We start from the raw sequence: 14,719 nt of genomic DNA on the forward strand, positions 1-14,719 counted from the left end.
AGACCCATCGTTGCATCTAGATGACTGCTTGCAAGCTTTTAAGATTCCCGTTGCTACTCGCCAAAGTAGGAGGTGAAACAATATTTTGTGTAGTGTGTTATGCCAATTGAGCTTGATGTCCCTTATGACTATGGTCCTGAGCCCACAGGTGCACTTGCTCTCTCTGGGTAGCTGACTGTGACCAAGAAGTGACTACAAGCTTGTTCTTTGTCAGCTCCAGTATACACCTGGGAATTCTTACAGAACATACAAATACACTTGTAGAACCATTGTCTGCCAACCCTATACATGTTTTTGGTTACACTCTCCGCTAGATAGACATACCTAATACTTCAGCATGTCCACCCATCTATCCACCTGTATACCCGTGTTTGCCTTCACTGGCAACGCAGTACTGTATGTGCAAAAGGGTTCATCTTTGTTGTCTATATCTCCCATGTACCTCTCTATGTCTTCCTTTTCCTCAATGCCATCATGTTGCTCACTCACATTTGGTACATTGCCCTTCTCTTCACCCAAATCAATAGTTATCTCTACCTATCTAATAGTGTTCCCTTCCCTCCCCTCCCACCCATGGCAACCAACAAAGAAAATTTCCTTCCAGAGATAAAACTTTCCTTGACTTTTACAATAATGGACTACTATAATATTTGTCCTTCTGTGATTGACTTATTTCACTCAGTATAATATCCTCCAAGTTCATCCATGTTATGCTGTGTTTTGCAGATTCTACATTATTCTTTAGGGTTGCATAGTATTCCATTGTGTATATGTACCGTAGTTTTGTTATCCATTCCTCAATTAATGGACAACTAGGTTGTTTCCATTTTTTGGCTATTGTAAATAGTGCTGCAATGAACATGGGTGTGCATATTCTGTTCTTGTTATGGCTCTCACTTCTTTAGAATACATACCTAGTAATGGAATGGCTGGGTCAAATGGTATTTCTAATTCCGACTTTTTAAGGAATCGCCATATTGCTTTCCATAGTGGTTGTACCATTTTACAGTTTCATACAGCAGTGTATGAGAGTCCCAATTTCTCTGCATCTTTGCCAACATTTGTTATTTTCTGTCTTGTTGAACTTTGATACTAGTGTTGGGGCAAGATAGTATCTCATTGTTGTTTTGATTTGCATGTCTCTAATGGCTAATGATTGTGACCATTTCTTCACATATTTGTTGGCTGCCTGAATATCCTCCTTGGTGAAATGTCTATTCATGTCTTCTGCCCATTTTTAATTGGATTATTTGTCTTTTTGTTATTGAGGTGTTGGAGCTTTCTATAAATCCTAGAGATAAGTCCCTTGTCAGATATGTCATTGCCAAATACTTTTTCCCAATCTGTAGGTTCTCTTTTGACTCTTTTGGAGAAGTCTTTGACAGCACATAAAAATTTGATTTTTAGAAGATCCCATTCATCTAGTTTCTCTTCTGCTGTTTGTGCATTTTGGGTTATGATTGATAGTCTATTTATGGCAAATAGAAGTGCCCCTATATTTTCCCCTAGTTTTTCCTTGAGGAACTTTATAGTTTTAAGTAAAATTGAAATTTTTAGGAGAGAAGATTGCTAGAGCTTTTCTGCCATGGAGCGGCTGGTGGGTTCAAACTGTCAGTCATTTGGTTTGCAGTCAAGAGCTTAACCTTTGCACTACTAAAGTGCCTATCTACATGTATATTGTTGTTGTTACGTGCCATCAAGTAATTTCTGACTTATAGCGACCCTATTTTTTTTTGATCAATAGTTACTAGAACATAGAGAGGGTTCACTAACAATTTTTGTTATTAAAGATGGGTGTTCAGATGTGCAAGGTTAGCATCTGGTCATGGATTGAATTGTGTTCCACCAAAGTATAGGTCAACTTGGTCAGGCCATGATTCTCAGTAAGTTAACAGAACGAAACACCTCCCAGTTCTGTGCAAGCCTCACAATCACTACTGTACCTGAGCCTATTGCTGCAGCCACCATGTCAATACAACTTGTTGAGGGCCTTCCCCTCTTTCATTGACACTCCACTTTACCAAGCAACCATGACATCCTTCTCCAGAGAATGGTCCCTTCTGACAACATGACCAAAGTAGGTGAGATGAAGTCTGTCCATTCTTGCTTCCAAAGAGCATTCCAGCTGGACTTCTTCCAGGACAGGTTTGTTAGTCCTTTTAGCAGACCATGGTATTCTTAGCATTCTTCTCCAACACCACAACTCAAAATCATCAACTCTTCTTTGGTCTTCCTTATTCATTGTCCAGCTCTCACATACATATGAGGCAATTGAAAATACCATGGCTTGGATTAGGTGCATGTTAGTCTTCAGTGAGATATCATTGTTTTTCAGAACTTGAAAGAGATCCTTTGCAACAGATTTGCCCAGTGCAATACATTTTTTGATGTCTTGATTGCTGTTTCCATTGGTGTTGAGTACAGAACCAAGTAATATGAAATCCTTCACAACTTCAATCTTTTCTCTATTTATTGTGATGCTGGATTTTATTGGTCCAGTTTTGAGGATTTCTGTTTTCTTTATATTGAGGTGTAATCCATACTGCAAATTGCAGTCTTAAATCTTCATCAGTAAGTGCTCCAAGTTATTCACACTTTCAGCAGGCAAATTTCTGTTGTCTGAATATCTCAGGTTGTTAATGAGCCTTCCTCCAATCCTGATACCATGTCCTTCTTCAGATGGTCCAGCCTCTCTGATTATTTGCACAGCATACAAATTGAATAGATATGGTGAAAAGATACAACCCTGTCACACTCCTTTCCTGATTTTAAACCATGCAGTATCTCCTTGTTCTGTTTGAATGACAGCCTTCCGATCTATATACAGGTTCCTCATGAGCACAATTAAGTGTTCTGAAATTCCCATTCTTCTCAATGTTATCCACAATTTTTTATGATCTGCACAATCAAATGCCTTTGCATAGTCAATAAAACACGAGTAAATATCTTTCTGGTATTCTTTGCTTTAAGCCAAGATCCATCTGACATGAGCTATGATATCCCTTGTTTCACATCCTCTTCTGAATCCAGCTTGCATTTCTAGAAGTTCCCTGTCAATGTACTGCAGCAAGCGTTTTTGAATTATCTTCAGTAAGAATTTACTGGTGTGTGTTATCAATGATATTGTTTAATAATTTCCACATTCTGTGGGATCATCTTTCTTTGGAATGTGTACAAATATGGATCTTTTGCAGAGAGTTGGCCAGGTAGCTGTAGCTACCATATGTATAGGAGTTGGGTGTCCAACATGTATTTTGTAGGGACACAATCTAATCTATAATGAGTGGGAAGCAAGGAAGCACACCACTAGCCTCTATTTCTGTGGTGATTATTATAGCTTGTGGATCTGGAGCATATAAGACGGTCATCCAAATTTTAACACATTCTTTATTTAAAAGATCCCAAAGGTGAATTACCTACACTAATGATTCCTAGGCTGATGGTACATACCCCTGGAAATGGGGACCACATGTAGTTGCAAATAAGTCCATGAATCCATGTTATCAGTAGGAAGAATAATATTTCATACACACGTTTTATTTTAAACGCTACTCAAAGATATTTGCTCAAATTCCTTTAAATGTGACTGACTTTATAAAGTTGCCTTTATCACTATATATTTTATTTTTTTAAATCAATAGTTACAAGAACATAGAGAGGGTTCACTAACAATTTTTGTTACTAAAGATGGGTGTTCAGATGTACAAGGATAGCATCTGGTCATGGATTGAATTATGTTCCCCCAAATTATGAGTTAACTTGTTTGGGCCATGATTCTCAGTGAGTTAACAATTATGTAATGACATAATTTGGCATTTATGTGACAATATAATCATTACCTATAATGTGATCTGATGGGATCAGCCAACCAGTTGTAAGGGGATTAGAGTGATTCTCTTACTAAGGTCACAAGGCCTGATCTGTTGTAAGGGGAGTTTCCCTGGGGTGTGGGTTGCATCACCTTTTGTCTTACAGGAGATAAAAGAAGAGAGAAATAAGCAGAAAAGGAGGGACCTCCCTACCACCAAGAAAGAAGCGCTGGGAGCATCTTTTGAACTTGATGTGCCTGCCCTGAGAACCCCCTAGACACAGGATAAGATTGATGCCAAGGTTCATGGAGATCTCTAAGGAATGCAGAGCCCACAGATGCTGAAAGCAGTTAAAGATTTTTTTTCCCCCCAGAGGTGACAGAGTGAGAAAGCCTTCCCTTAGAGGCGACATCTTGAATTTGGACTTCCAGCCACCTAAAGTATGGTATTTCTGTTATAGCAGCACTAGATATCTAAACACAGGTTTATTAATAACTGTCAAATCCTGGAGACAATTCAGATATCTGTCAACAGGACAATGGGTAAATTGTGATATAGTCATATAATGTTGTTGTTGTTGTTATTTGCTGGTCGAGTCGGCCCCGACTCATAGCGACCCCTCCTTGGGTTTCCGAGGCAGTATCACTATGGAAGTAGGATTGCCCAACCTTCCTTCCGAGGAGTGGCTGGTGGGTTTGAACTGCCAGCCTTCTGGTTAGCAGTCAAGTGCCTTAGGCACTATGCTACCAGAGCTCCCAGTCATATAATAGAATATTGCAAAGGAATAAAAATGACAAAATACTGATAGTAGCAACGACATGTTGTGGTTGTTGTTTGGTGTCATTGAGTCAATTCTGACTCATAGTGACCCTAGTACAACAGAACAAATCACTGCCTGGTCCTTCGCCATCCTCACAATCCTTGCTATGCTTGAGCCCATTGTTGCAGCCACTGTGTCAATCCATCTTGTTGAAGGTCTTCCCCTTTTTTGCTGACCCTGCACTTTAACAAGCGTGATATCCTTCTACAGGTACTGGTCCCTCCTGACGACATGACCAAAGGAGGTGAGGCGAAGTTTGGTCATTCTCGCTTCTGAGGAGCATTCTGGCTGCACTTCCTCCAGCACAGATTTGTTCGTTCTTCTGGCAGTCTAAGGTAGTTTCAATATTGCTCACCAACACCACAATTCAAAGATACCAACTCATCTTTGGTCTTTCTTATTAATTATCCAGCTGTAATATGCATATGTTGTTTTTGTTGTTGTTATGTGCCATCTATGAGGTGATAGAAAATACCCTGGTTTGGATTAGGCACACTCTAGTCTTCAAAGTGTGCTCTTTAACATTCCAAAGAGGTTTTTTGCAGCAAATTTGCCCAACGCAATATGAAGTTTGATTTCTTGAATGCTGCTTCCTTGTTTATTGATTGTGGATCGAAGTAAAATGAAATCTTTGACAACTTCAGTCTTATTTCCACTTACCATGATGTTGCTTACTGGTCCATTTATGGCGATTTTTGTTTTCTTGATGTGGAAATATAATCCTTACTGAAGACTGTAGTCTTTGATTTTCATCAGTACATGTTTCAAGTCATTTTCACTTTCAGCCAGCAAGGTTGTGTCATCTGCATGTTGCAAGTTATTCATGAGTCTACAAAAAAGTACACGGTGTTGGCATCTTCTGACGTCCTCTAATCTCATGGGGGAAACAAAGTCACCATCAGCAGCCCAAGTCTTGTTCCTAAGAGGCCAGACATGCTGCCACCCTCCATCCTTTTTACTAACCCTGACACTGGCTGTCCCTCCCACAGAACTCACTAATTCTCTGCTGGGTTTGATAATCCGTTAAAATGGCCACACAGAACTCACAGACAAAACTCATGATTATAGGATTTATTAGGGAAGTAACAGACTACAATTCAGGTTCAGGAATGCACTCAGGATACAGTTCTTCCATCAGGACAGTGTCTTCTCTGCTGTGCCCTCAGACACACCCCTCTGGCCCTTGACCTCTCAGCTCAGCCTCTGCCCTGTTTGGGCAAGTGTTACAAAGTTCTTTTAGCTCTGTTGATAGTTATATCTAGGTGCATGCCACTCCATCAGCAAGCCTCCTGCCCAAGGAGATTCAGCTTTCTTGCTTTGTGGGCCAGGTAAGCCAGCCACTCTTGGTTCCACTGTGACCATCTCTCTGCTGGGCTGGGGCATCTCTCACTGCCAGGTATTTCTGCCAAGGAGGTCTAATGCAAGGATGTTGGTCCAAGGATGCATTCTACTTCACCTCCTCTTCTTCTCTCTTGATGGCAGTGAGATCCCCTTTCTGGCTATAGGAGGGCTCATTTTAAGCAAGGCAGAGTGATAAGAACGAACCAATCCCAACATCAGAGTTCTACACAACTTATTTTCATGGTCCTACCCAGTAATCCAATGTAAGTTACAAAGACTATGGCTGAAAAATCATACCAAGTAATTCACTGTACTAGAGTCTTTCTCCAATCTTGATAACATGATCTTCTTCATATAGTCCAGCTTTTCAGACTATTTGTTCAGCATAGAGATTGAAAAAGTATGGTGAAAGGATACAACCCTGATGCACACCCTTGCTGATTTTAAACCATGCAGTATCCCCTTGTTCAAATGACACCCTCTTGGTCTGTGTACAGGTTCCTCATGAGCACAATGAAGTGTTCTGGAATTCCCATTCTTCACAAAGTTATCCATAATTTATTATGATCTACACAATCAAATGCCTTTGCATAGTCAATAAAACACAGGTAAACATCCTTTTGGTATTTTCTGTTTTCAGCCAACATCCATCTGACATTAGCAATGATGATATCCTTCATTCCATGTTGTATTCTGAATGTTGCTTGAGTTTATGACAGTTCCTTATAGATATATACTATTGCAACCATTTTTTAATTACCTTCACCAAAATTTTACTTGAGTATGATATTAATTATATTGTTTGATTATTTCCACATTCTGTTGGATCACTTTTCTTTGGAATGGGCACAAATATGGATCTCTTCCAGACAATTGACCAGGTAGCTGTCTTCCAAATTTCTGGGCATAAATGAGTAAGTGTCCCTAATGCTGTGTTCATTTGTTGAAACATCTCAATGGGTATTCCATCAATTCCGGAGTCTTGTTTTTTGCCAATTCCTCCAGCACAGCTTGGAGTTCTTCCTTCAATAACATTAATTCTTGATCATATGCTACTTCCTAAAATGGTTGAATAGCAACCAATTCTTTTTGATACAGTGACTCTGTGTATTCCTTCCATCTTCTTTTGAGGCTTCCTTCACCATTCAATAATTTACCCATAGAAACTTTCAATATTGCAACTTGATGATTGAATTTTTCCTTCAGTTCTTTCAGCTTGAGAAATGCCAAGCATGTTTTCCCTTTTATTTTTAATGAATTTTACTGAAATATAATTTATGTACTGTGAAATACACAAAATTAAAGTGACATGGGTCAATGCATTTTTTTTTTCCAGTGTTCCATCCCCTCCCCTCCCACCCCTGGCAACTGACAAAAAAAGTTTCCCTCCATATATAAACTTTTCCTTGACCTTCCACAACAATGAACTAATACTACATTTGTCCTTCTGTGATTATTTCACCCAGCATAATGTCCTCCAAGTTCATCCATATTATGTGGTGTTTTGCAGACTCTGCATTATTCTTTAGTGCTGCATGGTATTCCAGTATGTGTGTGTACCATATTTTGGTCATCCACTCCTCCGCTGATGGGCATGTAGGTTGTTTCCATCTTTTTGCTATTGTAAATAGTGCTGTGATGAACATGAGCATACATGTATCTGTTCCTATCCTGACTCTCACCTCTCTAGGATACATATCTAGTAATGGGATTGCTGGGTCAAATGGTAGCTCCAATTCCAACTTTCTAAAGAATCACCATGTTGCTTTCCACAGTGGTTGTGTCACTTCACAGTCACACAAGCAGTATATGAGAGTCCCAATCTCCACATCCCCACCAGCATTTGTTATTTTTTGTCTCATTGAACATTGCCATCAGTGCTGGAGTGAGACGGTATATCTCATTGTTGTTTTGATTTACATCTCTCTGATGGCCAATGATAGTGAGCATCTTTTCATGTATTTGCTGACCACCTGAAAATCCTCTTTGGTGGGTATCTATTCATGTCTTCTGCCTATTTATCAATTGGATTGTTAATTCCTTTGGCGTTGAGGTGTTGGAGTTTTCCATCAATTTTAGAGATAAGTCCCTTCCCAGATATGTAATTATCAGCAAATATGAATTTGTTGCTGTCATTTCTGTCATGTGCTTTTTCATTGTGTCGATTTTTTTGTTCCATATAATTTTCTATGCTGAGCTCGTTTTGTTTGGGAATCATGTTATCACTTCCTTCATTGCTATTGTTTTAGTATTTGCTGAATATTTATGCTGGTCCTCTTTCTTATTTTGATGTTAAGGTTTATCATTTTTCTTTGAGGTTACCCTGTGATTTATAGTTTTTTTTCCCAAGTGTAGAACAGTCCATTCTATCTTGGAGTTGTTTTGACTTCCCTACCATCTAGAAGTTCTGTAATGACACAGATTTTTTTTCCCTCTTTTTGATTTGTAGTTGTCCTTGTTTGTTCGTTGGTGTCTCTGGTTCCTAGTTTACACTCTTGTAGGCTTATTTACTTTGGATATTTCCATAGCTGGGTTGGTTTCTGGGTTATATCATCATGTGTGTTAATGGTCAGTTGTTGTTTGTTGCTGTTGCTTCTCTGTCCAAAGGACTCCCTTTAGCATCTCTTGTAAGGTTGGTCTGGCTTTAACAAATTCCCTTAATTTCTGCTTATCTGGAAATGTCCTAATTTCACTATCATATTTGAGGGACAGTTTTGTTGGGTGTGTAATTCTTGGTTGGACATTTTTCTCTTTCAGTGTTATATATATACCGTGCCACTGTCTTATCACCTGCATGGTTTCTGTTGAGAAATTCAAGCTTAGTCTTATTGTTTGCCCCGTGTAGGTAACTTTTTGTTTGTCCCATGCTGCTCTCATGAGTCTTTCTTTGTCTTTGGTTTTGGTGAGTTTGATGATGATATGTCTTGGTGTTTTTCTTTTGGGGTCTATCCTATTTTGGGTTCATTGGACTTCCTGAATGGATATATTCTCATCTTTCATCATATCAGGGAAGTTCTCCTCCAATAAATCTTGGACAATTTTCTCAGTGGTTTTATTTTTCTAGTCCTGTTCTGGAATTCCAATGACACATAGGTTATTCCTTTTGATGGTTTCCCATATGAACCTTAGGCTTTCTTCATTTTGTTTTGATCTTTTTTCTGATTGAGCCCTATCCAAAGAAATATTCAGGTATTTGCCTTCAATCTCATTAATTCTGTATTCCATTGCAACAATTCTACTCCTTTGTCCTTTCAATGTGTTATCTATTTCTGACAATTTAGTATTAATCTTCTTGATTTCTATCTGTAGATTTAGAATCATTTCTAATTTTTCATTTATTTTATCATTTTGTTCTTGTATTTTCTTCCAAAATTCTTCTAGGGTTTTGCCTGTGTTTTCCTTGGTCTCTCTCTCGGTCCTTTGAAGATACCTAAATATAATTCTTTTGAATTCCTTATCAGGGAGTTCCAATGCTGCATCTTCCTCAGGGATGTGTTTTGGGTTTATATCCTGGTCCTTTGTTTCCCCTGCTTTATCTTGCTTCTTTGTGTTGACTATGATGCTCTGTTGTCTCCGAGGCATTGTGACGTTTTTGTGTTTATATTTAATTGGTAATTATATGTTGGAGTGATTTGCCCGTAATTTTCATAGTCTTTGTTTTGTTTGTATGTTATCTATATAGGCAGGGTACTGCACTGTGCTCCTCTATTCACTAGTTGACAGCACTTATACACTCACCACCTGTCTCCTTTCCTGTTGTCAGCCTCTTGTATGTCTTTACTGCCCCTGGCAAACAGAGCCTGTTCTTAGATCCCTGGAATCCTAATGATAATGCTGTCACTTTAAAATCCAAAATTCTTGTAACTTACAAACATTCAAAATGGCTGAGGCCTTGGTCACTTTAAATATTCAAAATGGCTGCCACGTGTAAACAATCAAAATGGCTGCGCCCTCTGGGCAGCAGAAAGTCCACAGCTCAGGTTGTCTCCCTTCTTGCTATTTCCCTTCCTAGTCATAGGCCACTAGAGCAGTTGTCCCTGCAGCCCTTGGTGACTGGAACTGATCTTTAGGTCAATTCTCAGGTCCCAACACCACTTGGAAATATTCAGGCTGTTGGTCTCATCAGAGTAGCTGACAGTCTGCAGCTCCAACCATTTCTGTACTCACTGTTTTTGTTCAGGTTTTTCCACTAGTTGGTACCTAATCCACTTCTGTATAGTTCCTTTCAAAGCTCAGGGTTCCAGGATTGTCTTCTGTATCTGTGTCAATTGGTTTTTCTTTCTTTTTTTTTTTTTTTGGTTAAAGAGGGTCTATGTCACTTGTCAGCCTATTCCTCCCTCTTACCGGAAGTACCCTTTTGGTTTTCTAACTCCAGTCTTTGCACATTTCATTATAACAATTTACTTTTTCTTCTTAAGCTGCTCTTTGAAATCTTCTGTTCAAATCTTTTATCTTGTCATTTCTTCCATTTGCTCTAGCTACTCTCCACTCAAGGACAAGTTTCAGAGTCTCTTCTCACATCCATTTTCATCTTTTCTTCCTTTCCTGTCTTTTTAATGACCTTTAGCTTTCTTCATGTGTAATGTTCTTGATGTCATCGCACAAGTCTTGTGGTCTTTGATCATTGGAGTCTAAGGTGTCAAATCTATTTCCAAACAGTCTCTAAATTCAGGTGGGATATAATCAAGGTTGCATTTTGGCTCTTATGGACTTGTATGAATTTTCTTCAGCTTCAAATTGAATTTGCACATGAGCAATCAATGTTTTGTTCAATAGTCAGCTCTTGGCTTTGTTTTGATTTATGATAATGAGCATCTCCATTGCCTCTTTCTACAGATGTAGTTGATTTGATTCCTTTATATTATATCTGGCAAAGTTCCTGTATTAAGTTGCCACTTATGTTGTTGAAAAAACATATTTGGAATGAATGGATAAATTGTTGGCTTTGAAAAATTCTATTATGCAATCTCTGGCATCATTTCTATCACCCCGTCCATGTTTTCCAACTATTGATGCTTCTTCTTTGTTTCCAGCTTTTGATATCCAATCACCAGTAATTATTAATGCATTTTAATTACACATTTTGTCAGTTTCTGCAGAAGATGGTAAAAACCTTCAATATCTTCATCTTTCATTTTAGTGGTTAGTGCATAAAGTTGAATAATAATAGTATTAACTGGTCTTCCTTATAGGTGTATGGAAATTATCTTATTGCTGATAACATTGTACTTCAGGATAGATCTTGAAATGTTCTTTTGGATGATGAATGAGAGGCCATATGCCGTATCATAACATAGGTGATTTAAGAACAACAACAACAACAAACAGCCAGGCAGAAAAGAATATGCTATACAATTCAATTTAAATGAAATTAAGAAGAGGCAAAACTGATGACAATAGAGTCATAAAAATGGTTGCTTCTCAAAGAGACTGTGGGTATTTGGTACCTACAGGAATCTTGTAGGGTGGTGAGGAACATTCTGCTGGTGATATGTAAATGAGGACATATGTAAAACTTTATTCGTCTGTAGACTAATGATTAAGACTTAGAACTCATTCCTAATAAATAGAACACATCAGAAGTGAAGCTACTGGATTTCTGAGACCAAGTCATAAAAGCAGCCCACTTTCATTTTGTTGGCTGAAATATTTACTTTGGTTTACTGAGTCATCATTTAAGAAATTCCACCACATGAGGCCACCATGAGGAAGCCAATGACACAAGGAAAGGTTAAATATAAGAACTCTGGTCAACAGCCTATTGAAGTAACCCTCTGATTCATCCCACTCCAGTCATGAGACTTAGAAGATGCCTCCTAATGTTTCCAGGCCCTTACTTTTTTGAGAGACCTTCAGGCATTTAAGTCTTCTGTGCTAAAGTCTCAAACATCTTGTAATAGAGACAAACCATCCTTGCTGTACCCTGACCCACAGAATCTATATTATAATGCCACTAAGATTTTGGGTGCTTTTATATGCAGCTATAATAATAGGAACAGAATGGTAAACCTCAATAAAAAAAAAAAATTATTATTGGAAATAGACTTTTGTAAGTCTCAAGAAATTTGAGAATCTGTTTTAGTCAAAGTTCTTTGATTGCAAGCAACAAAAACCTACTCTGACTTACTTAAACAATAGAGAATTTATTGACCTAATATCAGTCTGTAGGTATGTAAAGGAATTAAAAGTAACTCCATTCAAGGGGCCTTTGGGGATCTTGTAGCAGGAACTGATGTGGGGTTTCTGTTATCAGTGCAATAATTATGCATGAACTCTGACCATAGTCAGTTTGTTGATCTGATCAAGATTTTAATTTCAAAGAATGCAGCTAGTCATTCCAGACTGAGCACATGCCTAAACCTTTTGTAGCAGATGGCAGGCACAGTGATTTGTAGCTTTATCGAGACCAGCGTACAATGGGAAAGTGATGTTTCCAGGGAAATCATGCTCCTCTTATCTTTGCATCCACAACCCACATATGTATAGAACTAGGGATTCAAACAAGATTCTCTAGAGGCTGGCACCTTCCTGTCTTAGAATCACCATTATTGCTCAAGGATGACTTAGGTGAATTAGGTTTTTGGTGGCTATCCTGGGGTACTCTTGAGTTTAAGGTATTATTGCTTCATATTTGAATGCTATCTCAGTTTCCTACTGCTGCTGTAACAGAAATACCATAAGAAGATGGTATTATGGAACAGAAATTTATTTCCTCAGGGCTTAGGAGGCTAGAAGTCCAAATTCAGAGCACTAGCTCTAGAGAAAGTCTCTCTTTGTAGTCTCTGGAGGAAGAGTCTTGTTTATTTCAGCTTCTGTAGCCCAGACATTCTTTATGTCCTTGGTAATCCTCAAGTGTCATCTACCTCTTCCATCCCTCACCCTCACCTCCCTGTTTGTGCTTTGTTGTATCTATTTCTATATTGCTCCTTGTAACTCTGCAGTGATTAGGTTTAGGACAACCACAGCACTGATAGGACTTCATTGCCACAGCAAAGGAAACTTTATTCCCAAACAGGATTATATCCACAGGTGGAAGTGTTAGGATTCCAACACAATTCAATACATAGCACATGTTTAATATTGTGCAGTTTACTAAGAGTGAGGAGGTGAATTCTTCTGTTGATCTGGAGTAAAAATAGAGGAGTTTGTTTATTCTGGAAGCTGACTTTATATCTTGTAGTTGTAGACTTTTGGTTTTTCCCCCAGACTCCATTTGCTAGTTGCTGAGACTGTTGGCCGCTAATGACTTCCAGCTTCCCCTTTCAGAGATCTTCCTTCAGCTGATGGAAATCCTCCTCCTGAGAAGTTACAAACACATCTTTCCTTCTCCCCACAGTCAATGACTAAGAAGGGCATATGACAAAACTTAAGTCCTCAGCTCTAAGAGAGAGAAGTTTGATTATGGTCCACATTCCAAAGCCCTCTTCCCATGAATCAGGCCAAGGCTAGATTTTACCTGAGCCTGTATGCTTCCTTGGCTCACACTTTCCTTATCTTGCTCCAGTTCCTCTTTTATAGGCTTCTCTTGAGACCAAAACCCCCCAAAAATAAAACTCACTGTGATTGAGTTGATTCTGACTCATAGTGACCCCCATTGGGTTTTCAAGGTGGTAAATCTTTAAAGAAGTAGATTGCCACATCTTCCTTCTGTGAAGTGGCTGGTGAGTTTGAACTACCAACCTTCTAGCTAGCAGTCAACCACCTTAGGCACTGACCTACCAGAGCTCCTTTCTGTTGAGACTATGGCCTTAATAACTCACCTACGTAAGAATTTCCATTTCAGGATCTACATCTCAACTGAAGGCAATAGTTTAGACCAGTGGCTCTCAAACTTTAAGTGCATTCGAATCACCTTGAAGGCTTGTTAAAACACAGATTACTGGACCTCAATCTCAGAGTTTCTGATTTATTCAGTCTAGGTTGAGGCCTGAAAATGTGCATTTCTAACATATTTTCAGATGATGCTAATGTAGCTGATCTGGGCATTATATATATCTTATATATTATATCTTGTTAAGGGGCTATGATTTCATGCATTGGGTAAACTTTTCTCATTCTCCATTTCCATGGCAAAAGTGTTTGCCAAGTAGCCCTATCATAGAACCTGAAATTTATAGTTAACCCTTTTTGGTTAAGAGGTCATAATTTGATGTACAAGTGGAAATACTATGGAAAGCATAAATATGTTCTATTTTTATCCCTTACATGTTAGCTTCTGTTATAGTATAATTTGGGAGCTCTGGTAGCATAGTGCCTAAGGCACTTCTTGACAGCTAACCAGAAGGCTGGTGGTTTGAACCCACCAGCCATTCCTGGGAAGGAAGATAGGGCAATCTACTTCCGTAGTGATATTGCCTCGGAAACCCAAGGAGGTGTCGCTATGAGTCGGGTCCGACTTGACGGCACATATCAACAACAACACAATGGTGTTGTTGTTGTTAGGTGCCATCGAGTCATTTCCAACTCATAGTGACCCCATGCATAGCAGAACGAAACACTGCCCGATCCCACGCCAGCCCCACAATCCCTGCTATACTTGAGCCCATCATTGCAGCCACCATGTCAATCCATGTCATTGAAGGTCTTCCCCTCTTTCATTGACCCTCCACCCTACCAAGCATGACATCCTTCTCCAGAGAATGGTCCCTTCAGACAACATGACCAAAGTAGGTAAGATGAAGTCTGGCCATTCTCACTTCCAAGGAGCATTTCGAGTGCACTTACTCCAGACAGATCTGTTAGTTCTTTT

The sequence above is a fragment of the Orycteropus afer genome, unplaced genomic scaffold, assembly GCF_000298275.1.
Source record: "Orycteropus afer afer isolate SDZICR_OR568_19922 unplaced genomic scaffold, OryAfe1.0 scaffold00086, whole genome shotgun sequence".
Taxonomy (NCBI): domain Eukaryota; kingdom Metazoa; phylum Chordata; class Mammalia; order Tubulidentata; family Orycteropodidae; genus Orycteropus; species Orycteropus afer.